The 18,537-nt window shown below is 46.9% G+C and overlaps 1 protein-coding gene across 1 annotated transcript in view; it reads right to left on the bottom strand.

The window, feature by feature from the left end:
- LOC147117692 (RNA-binding protein 24) overlaps positions 1-17,982 on the bottom strand; it is a 43,500-nt gene extending 25,518 nt beyond the window's left edge. Inside the window, exons 1-2 of the mRNA XM_085988891.1 lie at positions 17,232-17,982; positions 16,739-17,027 (exon numbers count right to left, since the gene is read on the bottom strand). The gene's annotated coding sequence lies outside the window, so the exon portion shown is untranslated. The remainder of the gene's footprint in view (positions 1-16,738; positions 17,028-17,231) is intronic.
- Between the last annotated feature and the right edge of the window lie 555 nt (positions 17,983-18,537).

Here is an 18,537-nt window from a genome sequence, read left to right as displayed (position 1 = left end):
CTGGAACTTTGTGTAACTGTAAGGTTCTGCTTAAATAAACAAGTTAAAAATAACTTAAATTTAGAGCTTTTATTCAGAACATCATTCCAAACAGGAATAATTTACAATCTTTCTGGAGTATGCTATTTTCTCTGCTGTCACTCTGTATAATTTGGGCACAGGGCTCCCAATAATCACTCTCAATGCTTTCTGACATTTTTTAAAATCCTTAAAACCTATCACTTTGACCAAGCTTTTGGTCATCTATCCTAATATCTCCTTATGTGGCTTGGTGACAAATTTTGTTTGATAACGCTCCTGTGAAGCATCTTGGGATGTTTTACTATGTTAAAGGTGTGCTTTAAATACAAGTTGTTCTTGTTGTTTATCTGTCATTTTTTCTCAGTAACTAAAATTCTTAACGTTGAAAATAAGGCTTTAAACCAATTTTTAAAATTCTAAATAATTACATATTTGACAGTAGAATAATTAAACTTATCAATTGAATTGTCTTTTGTATCTTTTAATGCCTGCATTAAAGATTTTACCCGAAGGTCTCAGCCTCTTCCAAAAGCCTGGGCTTGGACGTAATATGAATTATGACTTTGTGAGCTGAATTTGGATTGTGCAGTCTAAGCATGTACAATCTGCCTAATTTCCTAGGATGCATCAGTACAATTCAGTTAGCCGTATTGGTGGAATATTTTTCTTCAGCTTCTAGCACTTTCTTGCTCAGTAGCTTTTATTCAAATTATTTAGAAAAACAATAGGACAAATTTCAAAAGCTTTATTAAGGTAAATTTAGATTGTGCTTTCTTTTAAAAATACAGAGAAGTGTGTGTGTCTGTGTATATATTTGTGAATGTAAGTCAGAGAGAAAAATGATTTCATAGCTTTTGTTTTGCATACTATAAACTTTAGAAAGCGTATTAAAGCTAAGGAGAGGATAGTGCAAGACTCTGATCACAGAGAAGGAGAGGGGTGAGAGAGGGAAGGAGACAGTGGGTGTGTTTCTTCATTTCAATTTTCAAAAAAGGTGCATTTTTAAGCCAACCAATTATCTCACTAGTGGTTTGCTAACAGTTAGAAAAGATCAATGCTAACACTTGCACCTGTAAGACAGAGATTTTAATTTCTAAAATCAATGAGACAGAGGGAGAGAGAAAGGGAAAAATTAGAGAGAAACAGAGAGAGAAAGAGAGGCCAACAGTTTCTTTCCTGCTAATTTGGCTTCTTTAAAAAGTTTCATTTTATAAACAAAAACAAAGCTTCTTTGAGGAAAAGAGATAGGAAGGGCGGGTAGCAGGAGGAGTGAATTGCTGAGAGTGAGAGACCCCCAAGCCTCTCACCGGATGCCGGTGGGGGTGTTGGGGGGGGGCGCGGGGAGTGCAGCAAGTGGGAGTGGATGGAGGGTTAAGGGTGAAATGAGTAATCTTCTTCTTCTTAGGCAGTCCCTCGGAACCGAGGATGACTTGTTTCCACACTAAAAATGAGTTCTCAGGTGGCTCTGATGAGTGTAAGATTTGCAACATTTCTGCATTTCCCCGAAGGCTGTTAATAAACGGGACCCTGCGTGGACATTTTAAATCAAAAAGGGTACCCAAGATGGCGCCTGTGCCTCCTGGCAGAAAGCCTGTGAGATTTTAAAATGGACACTGCAACGCAGACAGCTTGTGGATCGAAGCCCAAGCTGCAGGTTTCTGTGAAGAGAGACTTTGTATTTTGAAACCAGACAGGACTCTGAATTATGCATTAGACCGAATTGGAGACAAATCTAAATTCAGTTTAGGCCTATAGTTAAGGCCATCAAGCAGTCTATATATATAATCGGAAACAGATTAACAGAGCCATCGAGGCTGGACAGGCCCATCAAGGAACATTCATGACAATACAAGTCGATTATCGGGCCGGTTGATGCGATTACTGGCCATCTAAAAACAGTTAGTATGGATTGCTACCATTATTTAAAATAGCCCGCCAAGATTAAGACAAAGGACTAACCTGATTTGGCGCGCAAATAAGGGTTTTCGAAAAAGGTATAATTGAAGGCTCCCGGGTAGCAATCGGTGTGCTGTGTGCTGCTGCTCTTCTCTTCTCTCTCCGCTCTTCGGCCCCTCGCCCTCGTGGCTGCCGCTCTTTCCCTGTCCCACGCTTACCCCTGGCCTTTGCCCGTGCCTTTCCCCACTCCATCTGGAATCGCCCCGGCACCGGGTCGGGCGGACATGGACAATTCAGGCCAGGCGAGGCGGGACACGACGAGGGGAGGAGGGAAGACCACCGGAGGGAAGGCCATCTGAGGAAGACCGGCTGAAGAAAACCAACTGAGGAGACGAACTGAGGGGAGACTTCGAATTATCGGGCCTTCAGCTTCAGCCGACCTTTGAATATCTGCACACCAACTCAAACTGTCAGCTGGCGACGAAGAATCATCCCTGCAAGGTAAAGTACCCAAACAGAGACTTTAACTTTGGGGTACTCGAACCTGGACAATGCCCTTGCAGCACGCGGAGACCACATGACGACGGCAGGCTCCAGAGAGCACCAAGAGCGAACCCCAAACCCCACCGCTGTTTTGAGTCCAACAAACCTTTTGATTGGTGAGCATGCAGTTCTGACCCTTCATAGCTTAATCTAGTTAGGTATAGGGGGTGGGATAAGGATAAGGGGATTGTTAAGATAGTTGTTTTCCCTCGATGTGCCATGTGTTCCCCATTTCCCGTATAAATATAGTTATTCTTTTGTATTTTTTTTGCCTGTAGAAGTGTACACTAGTAATTTTCCATAAGATTGTATCAGTTTTTCCTTTTCAATAAAATCTTGGTTTTTGTTTACATCCAACCACCTGTCTATTTGAATCTTCTCTGTACCGCTGCCTTGTACCTAAGTCCGGTGTCTAGAACCCAGGGGCGTGGGAGCAATTCGAACCGCTCACAAAACAGTCAGAGGCATAACTGACTGGGCGTATGCGCCAAACACCACCATACGCCACCCCCGTACAGAAATGGCGACCACGGCAGGACACCGGCAACAAGGTTGCGATGCAGTGGACAGTGGTTCGGATGAGCGAACCGTGATGGAGGAAAGGATTTCTGATTATGTGTTTAGCAAGGTGAATATCACTAAGAAGTGGATCACCATTCTGTTAAGAGCTGGGCGTCTGATAGATGCAGCAGCTAAGTGGACAGAGGGAAAGGAACACAAGAAGTCCTTAGAGAAGGCAGTTTGGCTGATGTGCTTTAAAAAGCAGGTCCAGCTCTTGGACGGGCTCATTGCAGCACAGGCAGTCGAGTTAAGGGAGTCAGCCCTAGAGATCCAGGATAAGGCTCTCGCAGGGGAGAAGTTATTAGTAGCTTTGCAGGTTTTGAACCAAGAGAGAGTACATTTAGTAGGAGAACACGAGGCCCAGTTGGAATACCTACGGTGCCAAGTCACTGAGGCCAAGGGAAACGAGTTCAGGTTGCCCGCTTGGCAAGGCAGATCAGGGAACAGGAAGAAAAATTACAGGAGGTAAAAGCCGCTTACAAGCTACCAAGTGAACAGGGGTTTGAGGAGGCAGACCAAGACCCCTGTAGAGAGAGGATAGAAAATCTGAGCCGGGCCCTCCGGAAGGCAAAAGGCATGGTATGCCTCATAAGCCCAAAGGCAGGCCAGGCAGATTTTATGGGGAATGAGGGGAGGACAGTTCCAACGTCACCGGTGGTGCCTAGGGACGACCCGGTTGAGAGAGAGGAGACCTCATGGCCACCACCCGTAGCGCCAAGTTTCAGTTAGGTTTGGCAGCAAGGGGGGGTGCAACCGGGGGTGGAACCCGAAGTGGAGCCAGAGGTGGAGGCAGAGGTGGAGCAACCCCTGCCCGAGAGGCCGGAGCCGGGACCGATGTGCCCAGCGTGGCATCGGAGGTTCAGCCCACCTGCCAATGGCGACATTGAGGGACCCCTCCAAAACCAGTTTGTGTTACCCTTTGACACCCAACAGCTCAGGGTTATGGTCAACCATATCCCGAAGCTTTCCGCAAACGGAGACCCCTCGATCCACTTCAGGGAAATAGAGCAGACAGCCAGCGTCAACAACTGCGATGACGCTGAGAAGGCCAAGATGCTGCTATTCTCCCTGGAGAGTAATCTCCTCCAATCCCTCTCTGACGAGTGTAAAAGGGGGCAGAGCGGGTATGAGGAGCTTAGAGATGCAGTCCTAGAGGCCATGGGGATGGATGAGGGAAGTCCCTTCTCCCGCGTGGAGAAGACGATCCAGCTTTCTGGGGAAACCCCGCGGGCTTTTGCGGACCGGCTGTGGCCGGTGTACTGGAAAGCTTGCCCAGGGACGCCAGGCCAGACGTTCCTGAACGGGGATTCCCTGACACATTGGCTCCGTTGCTTGGTGGCGAACAGCTTGCCACAGGTCCGGGCCAACGCAGAAGCCTGGTTCGATCCCAAAGATCCCCAGACCACAGAGCTCATGGTAATCAGGCAGCTAACCCTAGCCTACAAAAATGGCAGGGGAACCGATGCACACCCACCCAAGGGGAAGGTGCATGAGATAAAACCAGGAGTGCAGAGTAGGAAAGAGTGGCACCAGGAAGGGAGTAACCCCCCCAACACAAAGACCAATTGTTACGGGTGTGGGAAGGATGGTCACTGGCGGAAGGAGTGCAAAAACCCTTGGAAGGATAACAAGGGAAAGCATCCCACAGCCCCAGCCCAAAAGGCGGGGGTAGGGACCCCTTCCGCAGAGATCGAGTCACTTTTGGACGCCATGAGGTCCTTACTGACTGGCCTGGGGAGAGTAGCAGTGCTCTCACCCCGTCAACCCCATCCAACCCACAGCCGTGACTAGAGCCAGCGCAGCCTGTTTATCTGTGTTCGCTCCGATATGATGAGTGGAGAAGACCCCTTTTGGAGATGGAGGTGGAAAAGGTGACAGGGACCTATCTGTTGGACACGGGGGCATCGCGCACCGTGATCTACTCAGCTAACCCCATCACCTCACCTCTCTCCAGCGGGGTCCCATACAGTCTATCGGGGTTCACGGGTAAGGAACAGGCCGGCTCGGTTTCCATCCCGCTCGCTATTCGGATAGGGCCGCTCCGCTCCAAGTGGACATGTGTCCTGATGAAATGGGACATGGAGGATGTAAGAGGGATCCTTGGAGCCGACTTTATTGTAGGCCACGGGATCCTAGTGGATTTGAGGAATCACTGCCTTTGGGGGGCAGGAAAAGTAAAGAATGGAGAGGTCATAGTTATCTCGGGTAAGGAAGGGAAGGGAACCCTCTGCACCATGAAGCCCAAAGAGGATTATAACCTTGGGCTCATGGTCAGCAACACCCCACCAGAGTTCCAGGCATTTGTGCAGGCCCACCTGACCACATTTGCCACTCACAAACATGACTGCGGGAGGGTCACAGGGTTTGAGGCCAGTGTAGACGGGGACCCCATGGCCCGACCACAGAAACGGTATAACTTCCCCAGGGAAGCGGAGCCGGACATGGAAGCAGCCATGTCCTCGGTAGTACAGCAGGGAGTTCTGAGACCGATAGCTACCCACGTGAATTCTCCATTATGGCCGGTCAGAAAGACGGACAATTCCTGGAGGGCCACGGTGGACTATTGGGTGCTCAATAGCAACATCCCAGCCTGCACACCCACAGTAGCAGCAGTTGCCGACCTCATTGGGAGTATTCCAGCATCCGCGACTACTTTCACGGTGCTGGATATTTCAAATGCGTTTTGGTCCATCCCTGTAAGGAGGGAGGATCTGTACAAGTTTGCCTTTACGTTTAAAGGGCAACAGTACACGTGGAACTGTTTGCCACAGGGCTTCCACAACAGCCCCAGCATTTTCCATCAGTGCATGGCCGACAGTTTGAAGGATTTTCGCCAGCCCAGACAGTTGGTTCAATATATGGATGACCTGCTCCTGTTCACTGATTCAAAAGAGGAGCATGGCCCGCTATTGGCCGAACTGCTGGAGCTGTTAGGACAGAAGGGTTTCAAGGTAAATCCCAAGAAGGCGCAAATCGGCCAGCAGGAGGTGAAATTCCTTGGTCTGACCGTGCGCGCTGGAGAAAGGGCCATAGATAAGGCTGGGGAAGGAGAGTCCCGAGGCCCCTATCGGGCAGGTCTGGAAGCCGCAGTCTGGGACAAGGGAGGCACACAGGGGGTAGTTTTGGCCCCGGACCTAAAGCGGGTCTGGGCCCAAGATCCCGTCTGTAAGACCGTCCCGGTGAGGAAGGAGAAAGGGGAGCCCCTAGAAGGTCCGCTTGCGGCAGCGGGCAAGCCCTCCACACAGGTTTTAAAACAGGCCGCTGGTTACATCAACCAGTGTAAGCTGTTTACACCTGAAAGGGGAAAGCAGCCAGTTGGAAGAGGGTCTGCGGATAAAGATCCTCAGCCTGCAGCAGGAGCGAGTCCACAGACTGCACAGGCAGGCGCTGTGGCTTGTTTGAAGGGAGGGACCATCCAGCCCATCGATTGGGACAAGCCCCCACTCTTCTGGGATCCAAACGAGGGGGAGGGACCTGAGGGCGAAAACTCTGCCCCCTAACCCAGGTGTAGAGAGGGAGGGACCTGAGGTCAAAAACCCTGCCCCGGACCCAGCCATGGGACCTGGGGGCGGAGACTCTCAGCTCGCAGCAGCAGGCTGTGAAAAGTTACCTGCCCCTGGCCCAGGTTTGGGAGGGGTCAAGCCTGGGGGAGCAGCGGTTCGGGTAAAAGGCCCAGCGGCCAAGAAAGCCCCACCCGTCAAAGCCCCTAGAAGGTCCCCACGGATGCCCCAGCCGAGAAAGCCATGGTCACCAGCCCTCCAGTTACCTAGGGCCGCCCCTCGAGTCAGGGAGAGGTCCAAGGACACAGGTCCTCAGCCAGCAGCCACGGGCTGCGAGGGACCAACAGTCAAGGACGGTGCGGTCACGACGGGGGTAGCGGTGAGCCGCAGTCCAACCAGGGATTAGCCTGGCCGCCCGGAGACGGGCGGCGGATGTACATAGTTTTAGTTCAAGTTAAGTTTAAGAAAGTGTAATTATTTGGCTTAAGTTTGGGTGTATATAATTTAAGTTAAATAAGGTGATGGGTAGTTTTAAGTTAAGTAGTCTGTTAAGAGTGTATATTTGGGTCGAGGTCGTGGGACCCGACCATGCTTCACCGAGCCAGAGAATCTCTTAGTGACCTGGCTGCATGTTCTTTTACATCTTTTTGCAGAAAGATTTTCGGGATGGAATGGATCGTGATCCTATTCGCCCTGATCGGGATGAGTGTGGAGAGGAGGGGCGACGTCCAAGACTCCCACATCTACGGGTGTTCGGGAGACAAGGCGCCCCTGGCGATCAATGGGAGCGGTGAGCGGGATGCGGAGGAGACCGCCATTTACTTCCACGAGGGAAGGTGGCCAGGATGGCTGGGGTCCAATTCGTCTCAGTACTCCAGCCAAACCGGATTCACGTATGGGGAGGCCTCCCTCCTGTGCCCCAGGGTACGGGTCGTTACCACGAGGGTCAGCGTCACCGTTGGAAAGCGAATATGTTTAATGTGTAAAGGACACATTCCACTGGATAGATGGTGGTGGCTCAGGAAGTTGAGCAAGGACATGAGGAACCCCGAAGTCGAGTGGGAACGGTTGGGTAACAACACCCATCAGACGATTACCGGGACTCATGGAGGACTAAGCGTGTGTTGGGACAAATGGTGGGAACCGGATCAAGGGATTTACATCTGTATGTAGGGGTCAGAGAAGGTCTGCCCCGCAGGCATATCCATTGTTTTCCACCGGCAGTGGCAAGACGCCAGGGATGGGATAAGGTGGGATACCAGCCTGAAGGTGTGTGTGGTCCCATACACCCAGATCCCAGTCAATGCCACTGAGCTTGTGCCCCGCCCATGGCGCAGGCAGCGAGGTTATCCAGGGAAGATTGCCCCACCGCCACCAAGGGACCAGGGAATGGGTTGGTACTAGTCCCCACCGATCAGATGCTGTACCAGGGGGTACACTACGCGGTAGCCTCCGTGATTTTAAATCTCATGGAGGTTCATTTACCAGAGTGGTGCCCCAAAGAAACATAGCAGTTATACCAGGCCCTATTAAAGGACATGTTCAAGAAATTTTACGAGTTTGATTTTGCCCACATGGACAAGAGCGAACTTTACGCCACACACCAAGAATTTTTGAGTAATGCAGGGAGACAAAGAAGGGGAGTATGGAATGATGTTTTTTACTGCGTTTAATACTGGGTCCTCTGTCATCAACAGCTTGGATGACATAGAGCTGCAGACCCAGGTAAACGGTTTAAAAACACAGTTAAAAGGGATATTACTGGATGAGAACAAGGTAGTGGGCTCGGAGCTGCATGAGGAACAGGCCATGATGGTCCATTTAAAAGAGATCATAGCCGAGTTGGAAAAGCACGCAAAGACGGTGAATGCTCTCATAAGGGAGGACAGAAATGCCTCTGACCAGGCTGCGCAGAATGAGGTGTGCGTGTTATAGGGGCGTGGTTACTGGGCGAGGGCCGCAGTACTCTGGAGGATTTAAAACAAGGTTTGGTCCCCTCCTGGATTAGCAACAAGCACTTCGCAGCCCTCCACCCTTTTGAGAATGCATTGAGCCCGTGCCAACTCCGGCTAGCCTCTGAAGCCTATCCAGTCCCCGTGGATTGTGAGCAGTCCAACCACACAATCATGGGAGTAGTAGTTAGGATGCCGGTCATGGGTAGGACAGCCCGACCCGCACCGGTATACAGGGTTGAGAACATTGGATTCATTCAAGGGGGTGCACACATTCGTTTCACAGCGGTCCCGCCTTACGTCATTAAGTGGGAGCACGCTATGACAGGTAATGACCTCCCAGGGTGCCGGAGTCGGGAAGCACACATAATCCTGTGTCCCCAGCACTTGAATGCCTTTTCAAAACCGCAGTGTGGGTTCAGAGCTGCTGGCGCGAAGCCTATAAATTGTACCATGGAGGCAATGGCACAAGGTGGCATAGTGGTTAGCACTGTTGCCTCACAGTGCCAGGGACCCGGGTTCAAATCCGGCCTCAGGTGACTGTCTGTGTGGAGTTTGCACATTCTCCCCGTGTTTGCGTGGGTTTCCTCCGGGTGCTCCGGTTTCCTCCCACAGTCCAAAGATGTGCGGGTTAGGTTGATTGGCCATGATAAAAATTGGCCCTTAGTGTTAGGGGGGATTAAATATGTGGGGTTACGGGGATAGGGCTTGGGTGGGATGGCTGTCGGTGTAGGGACCGGGTGCTAGGGTTTGGATGATCAGCCATGATCTCGTTGAATGGCGCAGCAGGCTCAAAGGGCCGATTGGCCTACTCCTGCTCCTATCTTCTATGTTTCTATGTTTCTAAGGCCATTTTCCCCCGCAGGTAGCATATATAGGAGGTGGGACATATTGCGTTACCACCGGCGCGTCCCACTACCAGCATGGACAGCATAGTTGGTGTCCGATTAGTGACAGCAGTTTCTTTTTTACACCCGAGGCAGAAGTTCAAGTGGCCCAGGAGTGAATTGTCCCCATTCCTGAACCCTCCACTGTTCACCTCACTGTGAAGGAGAATTTTACGAATTTGCAGAAGTACGTAGCGCACTTTGGCTATGAAATTCCCCCTCTCCCTGAACACCTTACCAAAATACTCAAAGCCGTTATAGTTTCGCAGAAACATTTTTACACTCTTGAACAGAAAACAGTAGAGATAGGGATTAAGATATTGGATATTGTGACTCCACCCTGGTGGAACATTTTCAGTAATATAGAGGTCCCTTCGTGGATCAGACTGGCTTCCCACATTCTCGTGGTTTGCCAGTTAGGGATAGTGTTGTATTTAGTTTGTATCCAGTGTAAGGGAAAAGGTCAGTGGTCAGAATTCCGAAACCAGAGGATTTGGAAGGAACATTATGTAAAGGTGGAGGGAGATACGCCAGTTTAAGTCTTTTCCCTGTATTATAAGTTAAAGATTGTTGTTTCTTTGTGTTTGTTATTTTTAATAGGTTTTTCTTTTGTTGTTTTTCTGTGACGCGGTTTAATAAAGATATGTGTACCAAGTGGTGCAGGGGTATTGGACCCCCTCCATGCTTGGATGTGTGTGTAAAGTCTGTAATTTTACTCTCTGTATGCTGATGTACACTACATTTTCGTGGAATGGGAAGTGCATGTGTCGTGGGTATATTAGATAGATAATTACAGGGGAAGGTTGACTATGGAGGGTCAGAAAAATTTTGCTCACCTTAAAAGTATGATACTTCAAGCAAGTTTTAGTACTGCCTTGTACCTAAGTCCGGTGTCTAGAACCCAGGGGCGTGGGAGCGATTCAAACCGCTCACAAAACAGTCAGAGGCATAACTGACTGGGCGTATACGCCAAACACCATCACACGCCACCTCCTACATGAGTCCAATGCGGGACCTACAGTCTCTGTCACAGGTGGGGCAGACAGTGGTTGAAGGTGCGGGTGGCTGGGGTGCTTGGGTTGACGTGCGCTCCTTGCGCTGCTTGCGCTTGGCTTCCACTTGCTCCCGGCGAAGAGACTCGAGGTGTTTGGCGCCTTCCCGAATGCTTCTCCTCCACTTTCTGTGGTCCTGGGCCAGGGATTCCCAGGTGTTGGTGGGGATGTTGCACTTCTTCAAGGAGGCTTTGAGGGTGTCCTTGAAGCATTTCCTCTGCCCACCTGGGGCTCTCTTGCCGTGTCGGAGCTCCGAGTAGAGCAGTTGTTTTCGGAATCTCGTATCGGGCATGTGGACGATGTGACCCGTCCATCGGAGCTGATCGAGCGTGGTCAAAGCTTCGATGTTGGGGATGTTGGCCTGAGCAAGAACACTGACGTTGGTGCACCAATCCTGCCAATGGATTTGCAGGATCTTGCAGAGGCAGCGTTGGTGGTACCTCTCCAGTGCTTTGAGGTGCCTGCTGTACATGGTCCATGTCTCTGAGGCATACAGCAGGGCGGGTATCACTGCTGCTCTGTAGACCATGAGCTTGGTGCCGGGTTTGAGGTCCTGGTCTTCAAACACTCTCTTCCTCAGGTGACCGAAGGCTGCACTGACACACTGAAGGCGGTGTTGGACTTCGTCATCGACGTCTGCCCTTGTTGACAGTAGGCTCCCGAGGTATGGAAAGTGGTCCACTTGAAATAAGTAATACAGCAAAACAGGGGGAGGGGAGGATATAAAGGTTGAGTGAATGGTTCAATGGGGAAGTGGTAGGGTAATGATGGGAATGAAGGGGTGGTAGGAAGGAGAATGAGTAGAGGGAAAGTGAAGAGGTAGGGGACGTGTTTGGAGCAAAGGAGTCTGGGAAAATCATGAGTGATTGGGGGAGGGGTGGGAAGGAAGCTACTGAGGGTCAGATATTCTTGCAAGTCACACCCCAAATGCAGCCTACAGCCAGCCACTGGTGGCTCCTTTTGTGCTATACCACCCACTACTTCCCACCTGAAAGGAAAGAAGAAAAGAAAAAGAGAGAAGCAGAAGAGGGAGAGAAAAAGAGTTTCGGGGAGAAGCAGAGGAGAGAGAGTTAGAAGCAGAAGAGAAGAGACAAACAGCAACACAAAGACATCAGAGACTGGTAAGAGTGACCATATTCTCTGACTCACTGTATAAAACTCTCCAGGAGATCAACTAGTTTATATATATATATATATAAAGAGACTAAATATCTTAAACATAATAAATCAATTGACACTTAACATTTTAATTGTATGAATAATATAGTTTATGGGTGCTGGTGTTATGCATTATTTATATGAGTGACTGTAATCTCATAACATAACAGTGGTTTAGTCATTTATGAATTTTACAGTCACATCCACTCATTTCATAAATATTTGTAACTGCCATGGATTATCATGTGTAACTAAAACCATCTCTTGTCACAATTGTGTAGTGTAAATGGACCTGACAATGTGAAAGATGGCAGTCTTTTCCCTTTGACATTTTTGTGAATTTTGTGTTCATCAAGTTGAGGGATGTTAGCGCTGCAAAATCCCAGGTCTGGCTGAATCTCCAAAAAGTAGGCCCTAGAATCATAGAATGGTTACAGCACAGAAGGAGGCAATTCGGCCCGTCGAGTCCATGCCAGCTCTCTGCAAGAGCACTTCAGCTAGTCCCACTTCCCCGCCCTTTCCCCGTAGCCCTGCAAATCTTTTTCCTTCAGGTACTTATCCAATTCCCTTTTCAAAGCCCTACTCCACCAGTTTGTATTTTTCCTTTACCAACACAACCATCAGCCTCTGTGAATAAAACTACCAATTATAACCATTTTTGTGCTGGGAACCATGCCTACTGGGAACTCGATTTAAGATTCATTTCACATGGAGCTCTTACAGCAGAAGAGACTTTCATGCCATCAGTCTCGACTGGACTTGAAATCAGGTCTCAGATGTAAAAGACCGGTGTCTAACCCAATGTGCCATTGAATCACATTCTGATGAATGCTTGCTCTATTTTATAATATAAACAATTGTGAAGAATACTGATACTGTGATAACTGAAACAAGTTTTGTAAAATGTAGTGACTCACTGTAACCATACCACTATTAAAACAGTAATTAAAATTTATACTTATTACCATTGTGTAACAACTCTGTGAACTTTAGTCCATCTTTAATACACTGCCATTATATGTCCAAATTGTCCGCAACTATCCAATGTGGCGGTGATGTTGGTGGAGAGGAATGAAGTATTTAACATCACAACTGAATTAAAAAATCTTGGCTTTTCTCATTGTCTAAAGATATGACATTGATGAGCGAGTGCCTCCATGATAATAAAAACAAATTCAATATTTAATTAGGATTTTGCTATAAGGGCTGATTCTCCCTGTGAATAAGTGTTTGTCTCCATTTATTACCTCACCCAACACTAGGACTGAAATCAGGAACTCACTATGTGGGGAATGCCTGGTGTGAAACTTTGATACAATTGTGGTGTATTTACTATGTTGCCAGTACACTTTTGTTTAACATTTCTATCTTAACTGAATGTGAGATTGGTAATAGAAGACCATCAGATCAAAATACAGTAGACAACCAGAGGAGAAAAATCCAATACTGCTAATTCATCAGCCATTGGTTTAAACCCACCCCTCCCCCTGCCCAGCCTCATGGCTGCCATTCTATTTTAACTCATTGTTCTCCTATTATCTAATTTCATTTACTTTTTGTTCCCACATTCATGTAATCGTAAAAATAATTGTGCAACTTTACATTGTGGTGACCTTGGTGGGATAGGGCATGCATTCGACACAAGGTCCACAGGCTGAGAAAATTCTGACAGGTCTACTCATTCAGCACAATTTTTGACTACATTTGTGCAATTATCTTAGTACATTTGACATGTTTATATATAATTTTTGATAATCTGTCTTCATTTGCCATTGGAAAATGTGACAGGGTTGTAAATTTATCCCTCAGTGTAGAGATGAAGGATAATGGTTATATAATTGAAGGACAATTTCAACCTAATTATAATTGCGGAGGGAATAGGAGTTCACTTTGTTTTCTGTATGAGCTACAATCATAGCATACAGTCAGAGACATAAGAACATAAGAAATAGGAGCAGGAGTAGTAGATTTGGCCCTTCGAGCCTGCTCTGCCCTTCAATAAGATCGTGACTGATCTTCTACCTCAACTCCACCTTCCCGCCCGATCCCCATATCCCTAGATTCCTTTAATATTCAAAAATCTATCGATCTCTGTCTTGAATATACTCGACAACTGAGCCTCCACAGCCCCCTTGGGTAGAGAATTCCAAAGATTCACCACCCTCTGAATGAAGAAATGTCTCCTCATCTCAGTCCTAAATGGCTGACCCCTTATTCTGAGACTGTGACCCCTGGTTCTACACTCCCCAGCCAGGGGAAACATCCTCCCTGCATCTATCCTGTCAAGCCCTGTAAGAATTTTGTATGTTTCAATGAGATCAGCTCTCATTCTTCTAAACTCCAGAGAATATAGGCCTAGTCTACTCTGTACAACTGTAATAAGGACAGATATTCCACAGATTTGACCCTTGTGGTTGCTAAGATCCTAGAAAGACTTGGAGAAACCATATTGGGTATCAAAGGCTAATTTGAAGTTTTCCCAAAGCCCAATCAATGCTTAGTTTTTGTATGTCTACATCTAGTGAAAACCTATATGATAGCACATACAATTTCCCCTGGTTTTACAGACACCAAGGATTTGCCATTCTTCTGTAGTGGTGATCCTGGAACATTCCTTTATTATTACATCCTGTGGTGATCTAAAAGTTCCTACTGAACATACTTTTTCATCTAATGGCAGTCTTTATTTATATATGGTAATTATATTTAAAAAGAAGATTGATTTGAATTGGCAATGTATTTCAGTTTGTTGTTGGTTATTCCAACAACTGATCCTGGGCATATCTCCTAGCAACAATTCTTGTTTCCAGAAACCCAGGTGGATTCCACACTTTTTTCAACTTCAGCATCTTTCTTCAGTTGGATCCAAATAAAAGTCGCAGTAATGCTACGATCTTCCATCTTATTTACTATTATATTTGAATATTAAGCTCATAACATTCCCTGAGGCCAGTCTTGTTTATTTGGTTACTGCATTAAGGAATATTGGCCCAGCAGTGAGAAAGGTTACATTGAGCAAGCACCATATCTCATTCTAGACTTTAAAATACCTCAGATCAGTGTACAGCACGCACATATTGGGGTTGCTGATTTAATGCTACATAGATTTTTTAAGCACTTCTGAAATACGACCTGTGTTAGCTGTTCTGAAGTGTTACATTGTCTTTAGAACTATACCATTCTCTTAATGGGCTTTTACTTTTGTATTTACTTATCCAAAATAACTACCTACTTTAAACTTCACAAATGGCTAAAATCTAATTCTTTGAAATATAAAAACTAACAATTTATCTATCAACAACCTGGATTTATATAGAGCCTTTAACATAGTAAAACATCCCAAGATGCTTCTTGGGAGCGTAATCAGACATAAATTGACATTGAGCCAAAGAAGGAGACATTAGGACAGGTGACCAAAGCTTGGTCAAAGAAGTAGGTTTTAAGCAGCGTCTTAATGGAGGAGCGAGATGTGGAGTGGCAGAGAGGTTTAGGGAGGGAACTTCAGAGCTTAGGGCCTAGACAGCTGAAGGCACGGCTGCCAATAGTGGGGTGAAGGAAGTGGGGAATGCACAAGAGGCCAGAATTGGAGGAACGCAGAGATCTTGAAGAGTTGTGGGGCTGGAGGAGGTTACAGAGTAGGGATATCTATGGAAACAATAACTAGTTTTATGCACCACATATATATTTCATGATTAATCCGTATTTATTTCTATGCTCATTAAATTCCTTATAAATTTATGGGAACAGGAGAGACTCTGTGTAAATTTGACATTACATATTAACCAACAGACCAGTTACACGACAGTTTTGGCTCTGCAGCAATGCAAAGCATGAGGCCAAAATGACCTTCGTTTTGAGTTTGATCCTCAGGTGTGAAAGCAGCTTGAAGAACTCCTCTTGTACAGCTCCTGCTTCGCACCAGCTACAGTATAGTTGGGACTGCTACAAAGCAATCGTTTTAAACTTTACAATTAAAGTTTAAAAAGTTTTTATTTTGTGGGCTGGGCCATCCTTTAAGTTTATTTTATTTTAGTATAGTGCTGAAAGGCAGTCTCTAAAACGTCCATCGGCAGTTAGATCGTTCATTTAAGTACACATGTACAGTACTGTTTCTCCTTAATCCGAGTCATGCGGAGCTGTCGGTAAATCGGTGCTGTCAGCTTCAAAGCATGTGCTGGTGTTAAATCGGTACTTGTAGTACAAAGGCAGCAAAACTGAGCCGACTAAACAAAACAGTATACATTGAGACTGCATATAAATGGATACTGAGGTAACTGAACCAACCTAGTCACTGTGGAGTTTGCTAAAACGTTGCTACTACTGTACTTTGCATAACTAAGTTTCCGGAGTGAAAGTGAACTTCTGCTGAATAAAAACGATGTGAATTTGTACAGAAACCAATGAGCAAAATGCGATCCTAATCAAATCGATACATGTAAGGTGCTGACACTAAGAATGCGCGGCAACATGCAGATAGACGTATGCAAATCGACCCAAGTCTATAAAGATCTTTTTTACTTAGTGTGTCATATTATATGGAAGACTGGTTATAGCGTGTGTGTTTTTTGGTCTGCGAAGACTCATTAAGTGTTCCGCTCGCTGTCAGATCACAAATACACACGCGGGCTGCTGGCGACAGGTTATTGACACAGTCACTGGAGTCTTGTCGATTTTGACGATTACCAAATGCAAGTCAGAAAAAGTTGACACACTCCGCTGTTTCCCTTTCTCACCACCTAGTTTCCGACAGCAGCAAGTTTGGAAGCAGCTTGGGACAATTCACACCCACAGTCCACATTTTGAACGTTTTTAAATCACCACCAGCGGATCACTGAACTTCAAATATCCCGTTTAAATATGTCAAAAAGCTATATGGGAACTTTTAACAATGTAAAATAGTTCTAAATTGTCTATTTTAAAATTATAAGATGCCGACTCGAACATTATCTAGGGACATTTTATAAGTTTTATAAAGATATTTTATAAATATGTATATATATAGTTTATGAATATGTACATTTTATAAATAGCTGTTATAAAGAGATGGCCTCCTGACGAGAGTATTTCAGACTCGCGGGCTATCACTTACAGTTGGCAAACTTGCCTCATGACGCTTTTGTTTTCTGCTGTTCCCCCAATAAAAGTGCTGGGGCTAAATGCGAACTCACCCAATGCTGCAAGCTGGTGAATAGCGTTACCCGATCGGGCTGTAATCGGACGCCTCTTTATTTATTTAACATCGCCAGATGCGCATCGCATCGCCTGAGACCCGCAGTGTCATGTGGCCAAGTGACCCGAGTACTAGAGGCGAGTTTGTATGTTGTCCCGGCTCTGTTACCGGCTGAGCTGATGTCGTTGAGTGGCAGCGAGTCTCTGTCCTGAACTAACCCTCTCCCTGGGTTCAGCCGGACCATGTAGTGATCCGGAGCGCCGCCTTTCGACAGCCTGTCTCCCAGCCTTTAACAGAGAATAACCACCATTACACGCGTTTAATATCGCAGGGACGGTCTCCCTACATTACTGATGCATAATCATTAACTATGTTCAATTTTATTCATCATTTGCAAAAACTTTAACTCCACTTACAGCATTTTTCACATTCAGCGATTGAGAGAAAACAAACCCTCCCACACATATACCAACATCATGCCTTATTATTACCTTATGGGGGAACATGATGGCAACGGATTCTTGGAAACATGTTGGCTTTAATTAACTTGGAGACTACTCATTTATCCCTGGCACCTCTAAGTCAATCGGTTCCAGACTGATTAAATCATGTTTGAGTCCGGCAGGATGTGATGAAATGGCACCTCCAGCTCTCAATCTGTTTCGCTTTTCTTACAATTCCTGGATCACCGATTAAAGTTACTTTTCTTTATTCCCTTTCTTTCTTCCTTTCTTCGCTTCTCTCTCGCCATTAATTGACACAGGGATTCTCCTGATCATCCACTGCGATTTCGGCGGAAGATCGGCGCAAAACCCGAAAAAACTGCGTAATGGGGTGTCTGTGTGTGGGGCGGGTCGACCTTTCCTTTCTGTTTCTCCTCTTCGGTCTCTGGTCATTTCTGTCAATCTGTCTTCTTTTCCTTCATCTTTTTCTTACTTCACTGTCTGTCTCTCTGTTCACTTCTGTTAGTCTCTCTCCTCCCTGTGTCTCTGTTACTTCAATGTTCCTCTCTCCCCTCCTTTGCTCTGTTGGTCTCCTGATTCATTTCTGTCTTTTTCTCTACTTCTCTTTTTCTCTCCCCTCCTCATTCACTCTGTCTCTCCTCCTTCTCTCTCTCTGCACTGTTTCTACACTTTTGGTTCTCCCTTTCGTTAGCTTCTGTTGTCCTCTCTGCTTTCGTACACTTCTGTCTCTCTGCACTCCTCCTTCACCATCTCTGTGTGTGCTGTCTTTCACTTTTATGTGAGCTTTGACTCAGTGGTAGCACTCTCGCCTCTGAGTCAGAAAGTCATGGGTTCAAGTTCCCCTCCAGACACTTAGGGCTAGAAATTCGGTGCCTTAGCATCTCCAGTTATCGCCTCCGGGGGCGATAACAGGTCACTAAGGTCTTACCGCCCAGGCACGGCAATGTTACCGCCACCCGCGAAATTCACCTGCCGGTTTGCGGTGGCGGTAACCCTTATCGCCACGCCCACCCGCGGCTGGAGATCGTGACATCATCTGGCCGCGCATCGCCCCGGTAGCACCCCGGACCCGAAATTCATTTCCGCCCCTCTGAAGCATCGCTGGGTGAAAACACCAGCTTCAGGGGACATGCATTGGGCGACCGGTCGCTTTGCGGCGATGCTTAAAGGTGAGGTGTCCGAGGTAAGTTAAAAAAAAGTACCTTTTTTGATCCAGTTTTTTTTGCGGGTTCTTGCCCGTGATCGATCAGCCCGGCAGTCTGAGTGAGTGCCGGGCTGATCACACGGGTTCGCCGCTCCCTTGGTGGTCCAGGTAGATGCCCTTTCTTTTGCA

The sequence above is a fragment of the Somniosus microcephalus genome, chromosome 5, assembly GCF_052327205.1.
Source record: "Somniosus microcephalus isolate GS21.2 chromosome 5, FLI_Smic_1.0, whole genome shotgun sequence".
Lineage (NCBI taxonomy): Eukaryota > Metazoa > Chordata > Chondrichthyes > Squaliformes > Somniosidae > Somniosus > Somniosus microcephalus.
This window is presented reverse-complemented; position numbering and strand designations above follow the sequence as displayed.